The following is a 16,235-nucleotide window of genomic DNA, read 5'->3' as shown; positions in this document are numbered from 1 at the left end:
TGTCTAATGAGTTTACTGCTGTGGTTTGTATCATTACGAAGGTAATCCTTTTAATTCAAGGAGCATTTATTAAAACCAAACCCTTGCTGCTTTTGCAAACCTGCTCTGAATGGCGCCGTTTGCATTCAGCAACAGTCAAGTGAGGAAGGCTGAAACTATTGCTGCCAAACTGAAGAATTTTTTCATAACCCTAAGGCAGCGTTGTGCTGCTTCTCTTCTGAAGAGAAAGCCTGCAGTGTTAGTTTTACTATGCATTATGCAGGTTTTTAGGTCTTTAAAGAAGTTAAGGGAAAGTCCCAGATGAAGTCTTGGTTGCCTTCTAGTCTCCATGGAATATAGTTGCTTTTCACTTCTGCCTGCAACTCATTGCCATAGATATGGTCTGCTGCCTTTGTGTTTTGATTTACCGTCCACCTGTGGGGATTGCTGCAAAGTTAGGAAATACTTTGCGTTCGTATTTGCATTCATCAGAATTCAAAATTATTCTGAAGCCTGGAAATGGATTGCCAAAATGTTAAACCAGCAGTTAAATCTTTCTAAGTAAACAGGTGTAAAGGCAGAAATGAAGTGTGGGAATATAACAGAAAGCCTCAAATCCCACTTCTTCTGAGCTGGAAATCTTTGCTGGCAGTCAGGGTTGTATCTCGCTGGTCCTGGGAGCCTTCTGGTTATGGATGTGTCAGTCATGTCAAGCACAAAACTTGTCACAGAAGAATCTAAGCTGGACATTTTTGGCTCGTTTTTATTTGGATTTTTTTCTTTTTCTTTCTGAACCCATTTTGCCCATCTTAGAGCGATACCTTCCTAAGCGAACAGTAGTTTGGAATCATAGAATCACAGAATAGTTTGTGTTGGAAGGGACCTTAAAGATCATCCAGTTCAACCCCATGGGCAGGCACACCTTCCACTAGAGCAGTGGGCACTTGCACAGGTTCCCAGAGAAGCTGCGGCTGTCCCATCCCGGGCAGTGTTCAAAGGGCTTGGAGCAACCTGGTCTAGTGAAGGTGTCCCTGCCCGTGGCAGGGGGTTGGAACTGAATGAGCTTTAAGGTCCCTCCCAACACAAACCAGGCTGGGATTCCATGATTCTATGTCAGTCCAGTCCCAGCAGCGGTGGAGATGGCCGAAGCCTCCATGTGCCAACATGCTGAGAGCAGGCTGCCCACAGTCTGGGTGGGGAGAGCAGCGTGGGAGCCCCCTGAAATCACACCCAGAGTTTCATGTGAATGGGAACTGCAGCTTTGCATGCCTCAGACCTCAGATAACTGAATGAACGTGAGTGCTGAGGGAGGCGTGTGATTTAGAGAAGCTCCAGTACTTTGTGCTTTCCCACTTTTGCACCAGGTTGGTGTCAGAACTCAAATTGCCTTTCACAAGACAGGACACACCATCTGGAGGGGTCGTTTTGTCCCACCTTGCTGCGTAAAATATTTTGCATCTTGTAGTCAGGAAAGCTGCTTTTGGAATGTGGTATTTGGACAGAATGGTTTCTATCTCTAGTCAAAAGTATGCTGTTGCTTGCCTGTGTGTAGAAGGTACCTGCCCATGTCCAATCCCCAAAACACCTACTTAAAAAGTGATATTTTGACTCAGTTTCCATCTCTGTTTGCATTTGCATTGCGGTGGCTACTCGGTGCTTGGGCTGTCATGGTGAGGAATAGCCCCCAGTGCTAACGAGCCCGTTTGTGCTCTGGGTGTGTGCATGTGTGAGAGCAGGCGCAGGGGATGTTTTCCATTGAACAGTGTTATTTCTGGCGCTGCTGCTTTTTCTGTAATCACTGTGGAAACTGTTATGCTTGGGGGTTCATCAAGGAAACACTGTGAAGTTCTTCAAGGGAGAAATATATTAAGCAAGTGGCTCTGATACTGGTTTCATAAGGGCTCACTTTAACTGGGAACAGTGTATTCAGGAGATTTTTACTGGCTGTGTTTTTAATGGAGATGAGAAACAGCTGAAGTGAAATGGCAGAGAAGAGCACCCAGTATACTGGAAAAAGGGAGGTTTGGTGCTTGAACTCTGGTGCTGTGTTGTAGGATGGTGCTCCAGGAAAAAACATCAATTAACTTTTATTACGAAGAGGAAAGAAGTTTGAAGATAGCTGGGATGATCTCAGAGAAATATGAGAAGTTACAGATGAACGTATATGGTGATAGGGGGGTTTTAGACCTATTTACGGTCCTACTCCATTGTGGCAACAAATGGCTTTATTAGAGTAGACTAGCATGGCTGAGGCTGGATTTGGGATGATGATGTGCTGTGGTGCCCAGATGTGGGAGCAATTCCTGTGCACTATGCACAGAGTGGGAAATGTGGTGGGAGAGCCCCTTGACCTGCTGCTGCTGGAGAAGCCACGTCCAGACAGGAGCTGATACACAAAGACAGGAGTTTCTGTGCCACAGCTTCATGTGCAGTGAAGTGCACCTGACATGCAGGGGGTGTTGGGTGAGGAGAAGCTCCCCATGACCCAGCTTCTGTGAGTGCTTGAGCCCAGAACCCCCCCGTGTGCTGGGCTGCACCCCCAGAGTGGAAGCAGCAGGTCAGGGAGGGGATCCTGCCCCTCTGCTGCGCTCTGGGGAGACCCCCCCTGCAGTCCTGGTCCAGCTCTGGGGCAACAGCACAAGAGGGACGTGGAGCTGCTGGAGCGAGGCCAGAGGAGGCCCCGGAGCTGCGGCGAGGGCTGGAGCAGCTCTGCTCTGGAGCCAGGCTGAGAGAGCTGGGCTGGGGCAGCCTGGAGAAGAGAAGGCTCCCGAAGGGGAGACCTTAGAGCAGCTCCAGTGCCTAAAGGGGCTCCAGGAAACCTGGAGAGGGGCTTTGGACAGGGGCCTGTAGGGACAGGCCAAGGGGAATGGCTTTAACCTGCCAGAGGGGAGATTGAGATGAGCTCTGAGGCAGAAGCTGTTCCCTGTGAGGGTGCTGAGGCGCTGGCACAGACTTTTCCCAGAGAAGCTGTGTCTGCCCCATCCCTGGCAGTGTTCAAGGCCAGGTTGGACACAGGGGCTTGGAGCAACCTGCTCTAGTGGAAGGTGTCCCTGCCCGTGGCAGGGGGTTGGGACTGGATGAGCTTTAAGGTCCCTCCCAACCCCAACCAGGCTGGGATTCTATGATCTGGGGAGAAAAGCGTACAGTATATTACTGCAGGGAGAGGACCTTGTGCAGCTGGAGAGTGCACTTCCCATGCCATGCTGCCTGTGCACCCAAGGCTGTTGTAGTCCCATGTCCAAAGAGAGCAGTGAGGATGTTCATCCTAGTGCTGCAGCTCCCCACCAGCACTAGGCTGTCTTTTCTTCCTATAATGTGTTAGTAACAGTGTGATACACATGGGCTGTGCTTAACCAAGTTAGCATGGCATTCTTCCCAGATAACATGAGATTTCTGTATGGATATGGAAACAACACTGTTCGCAAATTGGGAAGAAACTTCTGGGGAACTTTAAAAATTCATTTTATAGGTGCAGCACAAAGCAGACTGCCCCTGAGTGCTTGCATGAGATTGTGAAGAACTGGCATTCTGTGCAAACATTAACTATTAACCCTCACTAAACTACAGTTTGAATGATTAAATTTCCCCAATTCCTTCTTCGATGTAGGAATAAACCTAATATTTCTCCTCTGTTTGTGCTTCACATACTGGGGGGTGTCATTATTCCTTGTCAAGGAGCTGATCTAACCCAGTCCAGAGATTGGATTATGCCACTGCTGCTTCTTAAAGCACAAGGACCTGACGTGCTGGATCACCATCAATTCACCTTGCTCAGCAGCCTGTCTCTGGAGGATGCAAGAAGCTTTGCAACACATCTACCATGGGATAAACTTCTGTCATTCTGGAAATTCACGTTCATTATCATTAACCACTTATTCATAATCAGAATATCACCATCACATACCAGAAATTGCATGTATCAGACAAACTGGCTGCGTGGTCCCAGCTTCAGGGAGCTTTCCGTCACAGGGAAAACTCCAAAGGAGATAGTGCATAGACAGGAGGAAAATAAAGGGTTATAGGACCAGGAGGTGAGGCGGGTTCACCAGCTTTCATGTCTACCATATATTTTATTTGTGGTGTTTAAGAGTGCTCTTTTTCATTGGCATTTGTGGAGAGGCTGATACCGGAAAGAGGAAGGGTGGTTTTGTCTATGCTATACATATTTGATGTTTTGCATTTTAATAATTACCTTAATAATTTACTCAAACTCGCCTCTCACTTTATTTTGGGATCTCTGGAGGCATTCTGTTTGCTTAACACTCTTAAAGTCTTCACAGCATTCAGCGAATGATTTATAACTATTGATTTGTATGGCACCCAGTACGAGCTTCATGGCAGCGGTGTGCAGAAATGATGGTTCTTCCAGGACCACTTCACCCACCATTGAAATAGAGCCTCCTCTGATTAACAGGAGAGCGGGGAGCGAGATGGACAGATTCGTACAATTTGATGACCTCAGCAATTAATTATTTATTGAGCTTTTAATTTTGCATCCATCATTCCAGCTCTGTCTCCCCTGACTTTCCAGAGCAGTTGCACAGGGAGGTGAAGCATCAGCAGATACCTTTAGGGGGGAGGTTTGCAGCTTTGTTTAGAGCTGCTCAGCTGTGCCTGTGTTAACCTCTGAGACTCCGGAGAGGAGCTATTATCTACCTTGCCCCTGGGTATTTCAGGTCTTCAGAGACCCTTAGTCTTAAGCCTTTACTTAAGAGCTGTGTTTTCCCCAGTACTGCAAGCTGTTAGGCAGATGACAGTGTTAATCTATCCTGGCCTTGGAGCTGGTGTGTGCATAAGCCTGTATTTCCTCTGGCTGTGGACAGAGAGGGGTTGCCATTGTTGTATTTAGCGTGTCATATCACATGAAAACTCTGCTTTCCTTGGGTCTTGTGCTTCAGGGCTTCCAGCGGATGTCTGCTGGTATCAGGAGGGCAGTTTTTCTAAGCACATAAGCAGCTGAGGATGCTTTGTCTTGCTTTTTAGCTTTCCCCCATCTTTTTGGAAGGATTAAGGGTGGCCTCAACTGGTAGAAGGACACTAAGGTTTAGGATAATCTGGTGCTATCAAGCATCAGCTTTTGCGGATGTGACTGTTTCCTTTCTTGGCTGTATTTTGCTCGTGAATTCAGGATCGCTCTGTCTGTGACTCAGAGGGAGATATCTCATGATATTCATGGGATTTTCTTCTTCCTTTTCTGCCAACAGCACTTATGGGACCTCTGCACACCTGATCATTTCCAGAACCATTGGGATAATTGGGAGCTTGTGTATAAGCCCCAGAACTGCTGAGTCTCCTACACTTGTGCTTGTAGTTACTGGCTTTTATAGAAACCACCAAAAAAATGTGCAGGACAGGAGAAAAGATGGGTCTTCTGCTCCCATCCAGCCCCTAGTGAAACTATGCAAGGTATGGGCATGGTGGAGTGCATGGAGCAGCAGATCAGGACTGAAAAGACCTGGTTCCTCTGCTTCATCCACTACAAGCAGTGGGTATGTCAGTCCCTCCAGCTCCCTGATGCCTCCCACTGCTATGATCATTCCTTGTTTTATGTCATTCCTTGTTTTAGAGCAAAAAAGGCACAAAGTATTGAGGAATCTTCATTACGTGGACAGATTCTGCCACCAGCTTGGGATTGTTCCATGATATGGGAAATGAAACAGCACATAAAGAGCTTTTTGTAGTAAAAGTGCTTTCTTCCCAAGCTGGACAAGTGAACTGTTGAGTCTGGTTCTTCCATCCTCCGCTCCTGGAGGGATGCTCTGTGACCCTTCATGAGTCCAAGCATTAAAACACAATCCATGTGCTGGGCTCACCCTACAGCCAACTTCAGGCTGGTTCAGAGCAGGCGTCAGTGCCGGGAACAGCACCGTGGGGCCCCTGCGTCAGATCACCAACCCTCTTACCACATACTTTCTTTTCCTCTTTTGGAGCTCCAGTATGTTATTGATGAGCTGGGCTCATTTGCTCCGAAAGATCCACTTTTCAGACTGTTCCGTTCAGTGCTGTGGGGAGAAGCTGATGGGAATCGCCACCATAAAATGTTAATTAAATGCCAGGCAATAATTTGCAGCGAGTAAATTGCGGTGCCTGCAGTACGCTGCTGACATCTGTTCGCAGACCCACAGGGCCATTAGTGACTTTGAGAACCAGGAGAAAAACACAGGTCCACTTACCTTGGTTTCTACTCTTTCAGTCCAGGGCAGAGAGACCGATTATGTTTAATATTTTATAGCAGTGCATTGTTGCCATCCTTCCTGTGAGTCATTTTCCCACAAGAAACCTGTGCTTGCTGTGTTATTTAACCCCTTTGGAGGGTTTACAGGTGGATTGTAAATCTTCTGCAGAAATGGTCTTTTATATGCTGTGTTCATGCCACTGCATTGCTGCACGGTGCCAGGAAGCAAAAGCTGCTTTAATATTCAGCCATCTGCAGGCTTGGGGGAAGGTATAGATATCCCAAAATCATGGAATCACAGAGTGGTTTGGGTTGAAGGGACCTTAAAGCTCATCCATTTCCAACCCCCTGCTGTGGGCAGGGACACCTTCCACTAGAGCAGGTTGCTCCAAGCCCCTGTGTCTAACCTGGCCTTGAACACTGCCAGGGATGGGGCAGCCTCAGCTTCTCTGGGCACCCTGTGCCAGCGCCTCAGCACCCTCATAGTGAAAATCACTTGGAGGTTTAGACTTAGGTTTGAAGCTCTAACCCAGGCTTGACTTCTCTTTGTGATGTTTTCCTCCATGTCTGAGGAAACGCCACTGGAGCCCCAAATGGAGACAATAATAATGAGAATCTGCATCCTGGAAAGGTGTTTCCAACCCAATAGTGTGAGGATGTCTCTCCAGCCTTGCAGTGTTTCAAGTGATGGGATGACTCTTGGTGGAGGGGTTTCCAAATGTTCATTTGACTCTTCCCTTTCCCCATTTTGCCCCATCCTATGAAGATGTATGGGCTTGTGCAGGTACCTTTGGACTCTCACTTTTCACATGGTTGCAGTTTCGCAACCCCCAAACATCTACAGCGACTTTGCTAAACAATATCTTGAAGCCTTTCCAGGTTTTAGTTTAAGAAAATGACTCACTAATTGTCTTGGGGCATTCCTTGTGTTTTCTCTCTGTTTCTGACCAAAGAACCTGGACCTCTGCACAATTCTGTATATTGTTTTACTGATTTTCAGCACACCTCCTGCTATGCAACCTCATGGGTTTGAGGACAAAAATATACACGCATTTCATTTAAATAACTGTAATGGAAACTTTCTATGGAAAGAAGATACCCCAAAAAGCCCCTGAAAGAACAAAGTAATCGCCTTACAGAATGACTTCCTTTTGCTGCATTGTTTTCCATTTGCATCAGCCGTTTGTCTCCTTTGGGCTGTGCAGTTGTGGTTCTTTGGTGTGTCATCCAGCAAAAGTACAGCAGAACTTCTGTGCGCAAAGAGAATTGCTACTTTTATTTTCCCTCTCTCATAAGGGCAACCCCTCCCCAAGCTGTGCTTTGTACAAACGGAGCCTGTGACATGAGTGGAATTTAGAAATCACAATTAGTCTTGGGCGCTGTGCTCAAGGTTACGCTTTTGTGTTGTCCTTCAGATGAGAAGCTTGAAGAAAGTGAGTGATAGCATAGAAATTGCTAATATGTGGGAGCTTCTTGGCCAGGGAGGTGAGAATACTGTGGCATTTCAGCATGTGCGAAGCGATGATGCGCTTCTGTTCTGATGCGCATCTTCCAAGAAGATGGAGCTCATCTCCTTGTAGGGTAGCTTTATCAGGCTGCTCAGAAGATTCTGGTTCCTGCTCTGGATCTCAGTGCGAGTGCACAGACCGCTGCAGAGAACTGCAGGAGGTGTCACCTCTGGCCTCGCTGCTGATGGGGTGGGAAGGGTGGTGCGATCTTTCTGGTTGCTTGCTCTTGGGAGGAGCCTGGACATTTGTATTTTGGAGGCTGTAGAATGAAACTCTTCATTTTGCACTGCTGGGAAGATTAAGCAAAGGTTTCTATCTTACTGAGTCATTAGTACATATGTTTGGCCATCTTATTTTTTACTGAAATAACTGCCTAGATGATGCTTTCTGCACAGGAATGGAGGCCAGCGTTCTGCAAAGGGATTCTGTTTGCTTTTTTACGCTCTTTTCTGTAAACTGATTACATCCTAAACTTAAGCCCCATGAACTCTTGGTTCAATCTCAGTTCATAGCCTCACTCCACCTCCTTTAGTTTGGCAGAGTACTTTTGCTCTGCAGAAGTCAAAAAGTTAAAAGTCCCTGACACTTCCCCATACTTGTGACTCTCTTTGCTGCTCTTAATGATTTCTAAAGGCACAGGCCATGCTTTTTAACTTCTAAAATACTGAAGTAAAATAAAACTAACGAGCACCAGAAATGTGCCACGTGAATAATTTTTCTGTTGTTCTTGGTACATTGTTGGTAGGACTGTAGGAAAGATGAATGAGTAGTTGTAGAGCATGCCACAGACACTACGTCATGCTTGACAGCAGAGTTCTTTTGAGAACATTGTGTTTAAAATGTGTATCCAAAACTTCGGAAAGGGGGGGCTGCCGATTTCCTGAGGGTCTTCAAATCAAGACATAACAGTGCTTGTGATGCTGAAGCTTTTGCTGCATCAACTGGGCTGGAGAGGTGGTTTCATACCACCTTTTTGCTGCAACTCTTGGTTTGAACTGCAAGTTCAAGCCTGATGAGTAATTGCCCATATGAGAAAGACAAGACCTTCTGGTCTCCTTGGTCTTACAAAAAGCTGCCTGGAAGTTCATAGTTTAATTTAATCAACCATATGAGAATATCATAGAATCCCAGCCTGGTTTGGGTTGGAAAGGACCTTAAAGCTTATCCAGTTCCAACCGCCTGCCACAGGCAGGGACACCTTCCACTAGACCAGGTTGCTCCTGGTAGTCTGTCAGGAATATAGAGCCTGATAAAGGTCAAAAGTGTGTATTTGGAGGAGAATCCAGAGAAGTTTTCTTCTCAGCTACTAATGTCAGATTCCAGAGCACCGTAGACTACTGGACTTATTTTTCCTTTCTACACTTGCTTGTGACTTGCAGTATCTTATGCTAAAAGTGCATCTTGATCACCTCAGACCATAGCTTCTGGCTTGTGCATGGCTTCTTGCTTCCTGCCTGGGAATGTGAAAATAAATTGTGATGGTTGGTTTAGAAGAGGTTCATGGGAAACAAAGAACCAGCCTGGGGAGATTGTCTGTTTCCCCAAAGCAAGAGATCTGTGCTAAAGGCAAGCTGCTTTCACCTGGAAGCACCAGCTCCCCATGGGTGAACAGAGGTAGCCCAACCTGGCTGTGTGGTCAGTCCATCATTATGTGGCTTTAGTTTAATTCCCTAGAAGATGACAAGAAAGGCCTGGTTAGGCATGATCTTAATCTTGACGTTGATGTTAATTAATCCTGATTCATTGTTATACGAGTATGAGGCCAGGCAGGAAATGAGCAAAAAGCATTACTGAGAAAAAAAATAGCTCTGATTTCACACTTGAGGGTGTGGGGAGGGAAAGCTTTGAAGATGCTGTGTTCTTGCTGCAGTATAATATATTAACTTTTTGGGTTTTGGCTCGTGAAGTACTCTTTTCCCTCACCCTTAGAAGCATCGGATGTAATTAAGCTCAGAAGCAATGGCCCTTTCCAGCTCTTTCCTGTCAGCAGGGTGAAATAGCACATCAATAGCGGATTTGATTTTTCTTCTTAGTGGGTAAATAGCCACTACAGAAATTTAGTCCCTCAGTGCTGTTACCTCCTGAGATCTGCAGCTTTGCCGGTACCTGTTCTCAGCTGCTGAATCAAGACCCTAGATGCTTTCAGTTGCTCATTTAAATAGCTGTTTCTTGTCTGGCAAGTCTGTTTGGGATGCAGCACCCGAATCTCCCTTGTTTCAATTTACACCCATCATCCCTTGTCCTATCACTGCAGTCCCTGATGAAGAGTCACTCTCCAGCATCCTTGTAGCCCCCTTCAGACACTGGAAGCTGCTCTGAGGTCTCCACGCAGCTTCTCTTCTCCAGGCTGAACAGCCTCAATTTTCTTAGCCCTGTTCACAGTCATTGCAAAGGAAATTTGCGAGATGCCTCCATGCTAGACTAGTTGTGTGATTTACAAAGTTGTTTTCAACCTGAAATGGAGATTTTTCATCTAAATGGTTTTGCAAGCTTTTATTCAACAAGAAAGGAGAAGCAGCACAAGGCCCTTCCCTGCCTGAAGAGGATGGCTGGAGCAGTGAGCTGCCTGTGTACCTGGTAGTGCCATGACGTAGTGTAAAGTCACAGGAGCAATGACCCTCCTCTACCTTAGTGAGCACAGTTTGGTTGGGATATGAATTTTTAGCGTGTGTTCAAACTGCTTTCACAGTGTCATTGCTTGGAGATAGAGAGCATGCAGCTTTCTTGGAGAGGGTGATAACAGCTACTTTACCTCAAGTGCCTGCACTGCTGCTTTCCCCCCTTCCCCTTTTTTCCTTTTAATCTGATATTCTCTGTTCAAAACCCAGAAGGGGCAGATGCCCCCCAGTTAAGATTGATGTTGCTTATTGATAGAAGTCTGCCTGCTATTTCACAGGATGCTCCTGAACTAAATTGGGGTAAAGGCTGGAGCTTCAACTTGTCAAAGACAGTGAAAAAGGCAATCTGTTGAGAAGTTTATGCATCAGCAAGGGGGCAAGGCCAGCATTTGTTCCCACTGCATTTCAGCTGCTGTTTGTGATTAGAGATGTGCTGGAGAAGCCTTGGCGGTAGAGGAGTGATACAGCAGTAATACTCTGCTAAAGCCAGGGAAGTTTTGCACTGGGTAGCATCACTGTCTGCTTCTGAAATGCTCTCTGTACTGTTATTGCTTTTATTACTATTGTTTTCCTATTAAAATGAAAATTCACTTCTGTTAAAAGCATCTGTAATTCCTGAATCTGTAAGCCCTGAATTTTCCTAGCTTATCATAGCCAGGTGGCAGCCAAGGCTTGATGATGCTGGGGGGTGTCAATGGCTTCAGTGAGCCCTTTTTTGGTCTCTTGAGAGCATTGGTGAAGATCTCAGCAGGTACCATTTGCTTTCACTCCTCAGCCATCGCACCCCTGCCCTCCAAGCCCCATCTGTATTCTGGGCAGGTTACTCCTAATGAGAAATTAGTGCTCTGAGCATTTCTGTTGCAGTCTTTCACCTGCAAACGGGTATTTTGCATATCACGTGGGAAGGCAGAGTAAAACTGTTCTGAGATCCTATTATATACTGCCACAAGCAGTGCATCTGCAAATAGCTGAGCGAGACCTCTATTGGATATACTTTTTACCCTAAGCAGATACCACTGGACAGGGCTTTTCTTTTATTGTGGCAGATCCTCTGTATGGCATTGGCACATGACTCGGTCTCTTCAGATCTCTTTCTTCTCCATAATCCTGACATATTAATACTCTTTCTCCTACCTGGTCTGCATAGATAGACAGCAGTGGGGGATGATGGGCTCCCTGTGTGGATCATACGGTGGATGGGGCTTCAACTGTCATAATGTAGTTCTTCCCTTAGTCGGGAAACCCTTCCTTGTGTCTAACCTGTGTTCCCTGGTGCAGTTTAAGACTATGACATCAAGTGCTACTCTTGACAAGCCAAGAAGATAGTTTATTCCTTTCTGCTGTGACCCTGTTGATGTGTTTGAAGACCATTATGATGCCTGCCTGTCGTCTTTACTCTTTAGTCCAGATGAATGTGATTTTGTTTCACTGATTTTTCCAGTCTTTGCTTTCTCAATCTCTGATCTTTCTTGCTGTTTGCACTGGAACTTTCTCTAAAGCTTTATAGAGACACAGCGTCCAATATCAGAACTTCAGTTGTGCTACATAAATGAAAAGTTCCTTGGTGAAAAGTACACCTCTCTCTGTATTGCAGTGTGATGTTTGGTTTTATTGCAGTAACATGACTGTGTTCAGCTCCTCTTCAGTTTGTGATCCATTGTAATCCTGAGACCCTTTTCCCACAAAAAGCCCCAGCTTTGTGAGTTGCTATTTATTTCCCTTGCCATTGATGATTCCTATCTTAGCACTGTTCATCCATCGTTCCTGAATTGGTTTTTTTCCTTTTTTTTTCCAGACCATTTCTACAATTTATCAAGATCATTTTGAATCCTAATCCTGGCCTCCGAAGTACTTGCAGCCTGTCCCAGCCTGGTATCAGCGGCAATTGTAGTAAGCATACTATGTTCCATCACTCAAATCAGTCTTAAAGATACCAAATTGTGCTAGAGCTAGCACACATTGGGCACCCACTCGATGCATCTTTCCCTTTGGCAGCACACACTATGGCAGCATCCTGCAATGCTACATTTGCCTTGCAAAAGGTACAAAAGGCAATGCAACTCCTTTTGATGATGATGACATTTGTATCCCAAAGCAAGAGATTTCATCAGCCCCTTTGAAGATCTGGAATGAGAAATTTGCCATAGAATCCCAGACTGGTTTAGGGTTGGAAGGGACCTTAAAGCTCATCCAGTTCCAACCCCCTGCCATGGGCAGGGACACCTTCCACTAGAGCAGGTTGCTCCAAGCCCCCTCCAACCTGGCATTGATGGCAGCACCTCATGTAATTAACAGGGTGAATCTACCTTTTCTCCAGTTTGAAAGAGTAGAATATATGCTTCTTTTGAAATTAGGCAACTTTTCCCCATCTATTTCTCATAGTTTTCTTTTTGCCTTTTCAATGGAAAACCCACCTTCTGTTCGCACCTTGTAGCTGCCCTTTTGCAAATACTTGTTTATTAAGGAGTGTTTGGGGCTGAGATCCAGAGGGAAGGAAAGCAAACGCAGTTTGTTTCATGCCTTACTAACCAAGGAGGCAGTTGCGGGTGATGGTGGGCGCGTGTTGGATCTGCTGTGGGTGGCAGCAGGTATGTGTCCAAGTTGATGTCTATGTCCTTTGCTTGGATTTTTGCCCTCTGGCTCAGACACTGCATTTCTGTGTCAGTGGACTATCACATAGGTTCGTTTTGGTGCAGATGGCAAAAGGTGTAATATTCCAAGATTAATGAATTTCCATGGGATCTGATAAATGAAGCTTTATAGACCAAGCTCATATTTATAATGCAAAGGGGCAGAGCCAGCATCTGCCCACAGAGACCAAAAATATAGTGGACAGCCACTGCTTATGTCCCTGTCACTGTTGGTGTTTAACAAATAAGAAATGAAAACAAAACCGGCGGATGGACCCCAAAGGAAATTAGTTGCAAATGAACTCAGATGAGAATTAGTTTCTTGGTTTCCCTCTCAGGAGGAGTATAAAGCTGGGGTTTGTTGGGAGCTACACCTAAATGTATATATGTTTGTCAGAATAGCTCTCAGTTTCAAACCTCATCTGCTCTGTGACTGGAAATTTAAGCTTAAACAGGAAAAAATAACTTCTACGTGCCATTCTCCTTGGAATTCAGAGATGAGAGGGTGAATTAGGATTTCCAGCACCTCTGCCATAGGGCCAGAAATACTATTCCCATGTTGCAAAGGGGTAAACTGAGGCACAGGAGGCAAGTACTGTGTTGGACTCATAAAGTGAGCTGGATGAGAAACGCTGCTTCTCATCCCTTCCTCTGTGACCTGTGTGTCTTTACCAAAGTTACAAGAATTTGAGAAGAAATGAAGTGCTGTGAACAAAGACTTGTAATTTGATATTTTCAAGGACTTTAACTACATGAAACTGATTTACTTTGGAGGAAAAAGCCTTAAATATCCCTGTAGAGAGTACATAATGTGAATGATTTTGTATTTATTCATTGCATTTCACTGAGTGCATGAAATCTTTCCCGACCATAAAGGAATTGTATTTTGGATGTGCTATCTAGTATGGTGGTGTTAAAAGCAGGTGCACAAAGGGAATTCTTTCTGGAGAGAAGGGGGAAAAAAGCTTCTGATACCAGTAAATGATTCCTACCACTGCAATAATCCCAATCAGATTAATTAGGATTAATTTAGCTGTCTGGCTTTTAATTATGTGAAATAAAAGCGCATCTAAGGGGTTTTGTTTGAAACCTTGATGAGTTTTATTAATAGTTTTGACTTGTTTCACATGGGGCAGTATATAAATCTCAGGCTGGTTGGGCTTTCAGGGAGAATTGTGTTGCATTCAACATTTAGAGCCAACCATTAGTTCTCCATCTCCTCTTACATGTTGTGTTGTCAGTAAATCCATCTCTTGTCACCTTTCCCATATTGCCAATCTGGAGGTGACCCAGCTACCCCTGTGCTAATGTCTTTGAACATGTTTCTTCTCACAGCTGCTTTTTTGAGGATTGTCTCAAATTTCCTTTCGGGCACAGCCTGGTTCTGCTCCTGATCCTTTGGTATGGCCAAAACCCTCATCTGCAGAGCATCCTTTCCCCATCCCACACTTGGCTTTTCTCCTCTGGAGCAGTCGTTCTGTAATTTTCCACTCGAGTCTCACCAGAAGCCATATCTTTTCTCACTTGCATATGCCACTGACTTTTCCCATCACTTTTTTTCCTGCTTTTATTCCCCTTACTGTTTTCTATTTCTGAAAAGCTGTTCAGATTTTCACAAAACAAAACTGTATGGCATTGCATATGTCCCTGCCCATATGTATCTGCGTATAGCGAAGGCTGCAGAACAGTAGCTGTCAGAGGAGGTAATTTTCCATCAGATTCATCCCTCTATTCTCATTTTATGTTTATTCCTTGAAAGCTTCAATCAAAATATTAAGATGGCTTTGCAAGTCTGAAAGACCAGAAGATTTTCCCCGTGTGGTGCTATGACCATTACTCCACATCTTTATCAGTTAAATCATAGAATAGTTTGGCTTGGAAGGGACTTTCAAAGGCCACCTAGTCCAAACACCCTGCAATAAGCAGGGACATCTTCAACTAGACCAGGTTGCCCAGAACCACATCCTGCCTGGCCTTGAATGTCTCCAGGGATGGTGCATCCATCACCCCTCTGGGCAACCTGTGCCAGTGTTTCACCACCCTCATTGTAAAGAATTTCTTCTTCACATCCAGCCTGAATCTTCCCTCTTTTAGTTTAAAACCATCACCCCTTGTCTTATCACAACAGGCCCTGCTAAGAAGTACCTCCCCATCTTTCTTATAGGCCCCTTTTAAGAACTGTGGAGAAGTATTTGCTCTTGGCACAGATTTCATGATCTGCAATGGTTTCTGGTGGATACCTGAGGATGAGATGCCCTCTCAAGTCCTTGCGTCAGCTGGAACCTATTTCGAGGAAAGGGCATCCCATTGTGTCGGTGCAGAGATGCACCCTGCTGCCAAGGGCTGTTTTCTTTTCCTTTTCCATTACTTTACTGGTGCAGAAGAGTGTACTGCAGCTGCCAGATCAGGACATGTCAAGTCTTTGCATGGTTTCACAGCAGCAACCAAGAGTTCACATTGCATCAGCGTCCGTTTCAGACCCAGGGTTGGCTATCAGAAACCAAAACCCTTCCCCAAATGACACACAGCTCTTTCTTTTCACTTTTTAGGGGAAAATATGCTGTTATTTCCAAAATCTTCATTGTCTCATCCCTTTACATTCCTCCCTTTAATCCTGGTATCTCATTACACTGGCAGTGAGGTGTTGAGACCCATTTTGTGCTTCCTCCCCTCCTTTTGTTTTCAGTGTTTTTTCTCAGCTTTGTGGTGTGCAGTAGTCCTGGTGCAGGGTGTGAAGTCCCTCTCCACAGAGGAGAGTGTATCATTGCTCTTATGGCATCCTTTACCGAAGTAGAGAGGGGATGGTTTTTCACAAGGTAACACACACTCTATTTTAAGCTGCTTCTAAAAATAAAGTTTGTGTCATGGCAGCAATGTTTTGTATTTTAACTGGGGCTGTTTTCTTCGGATGACTCGTAGAGAGATGAGCTTTCCTACTTTTACCCCGAGGTGAAACAACAGAGGTGAGTTGCTGATGGTACAGAAAGGTCTACGTGGCTATGAGGACTTTTCTGATTAGCTCTACACTTGCTGGCTTTGCCCCTAAGGCTGAAGTGTCGCACTAAACACTGGACAAGGTTTTTCTCCTGGAGGTGTCTGGTAGCTAATACAACACATTCTGTATGTGGACAGTGTCCCTCAGTGCTTTGGGGAGGTGATGCATTGTCATGTCAAATGAGAAATAATGACTAAGGGAAGTAATGAGGAAAGAGATGGTTCCTCTAGGAAATAAGGTGGAGATTTAAAACTTGTTGCACGTGCTCGGAGCTACAGGGAAGAACTAGAAGAGCCAGAGATGGTGGAGCAAGGCATTACAGAAGTATCT

The 16,235-nt window shown here is 45.2% G+C and overlaps 1 protein-coding gene across 4 annotated transcripts in view; it reads left to right on the top strand.

Moving 5' to 3' along the window:
• The window catches only part of HIVEP3 (HIVEP zinc finger 3), a 255,393-nt gene that overhangs the window by 153,567 nt on the left and 85,591 nt on the right, over nucleotides 1-16,235 (top strand). For all 4 annotated transcript variants that reach the window (XM_030504573.1, XM_030504575.1, XM_030504574.1 and 1 more), the window contains one exon: nucleotides 12,076-12,170. The gene's annotated coding sequence lies outside the window, so the exon portion shown is untranslated. The remainder of the gene's footprint in view (nucleotides 1-12,075; nucleotides 12,171-16,235) is intronic.

Source organism: Strigops habroptila, chromosome 12 (assembly GCF_004027225.2).
Source record: "Strigops habroptila isolate Jane chromosome 12, bStrHab1.2.pri, whole genome shotgun sequence".
NCBI lineage: Eukaryota > Metazoa > Chordata > Aves > Psittaciformes > Psittacidae > Strigops > Strigops habroptila.
This window is presented reverse-complemented; position numbering and strand designations above follow the sequence as displayed.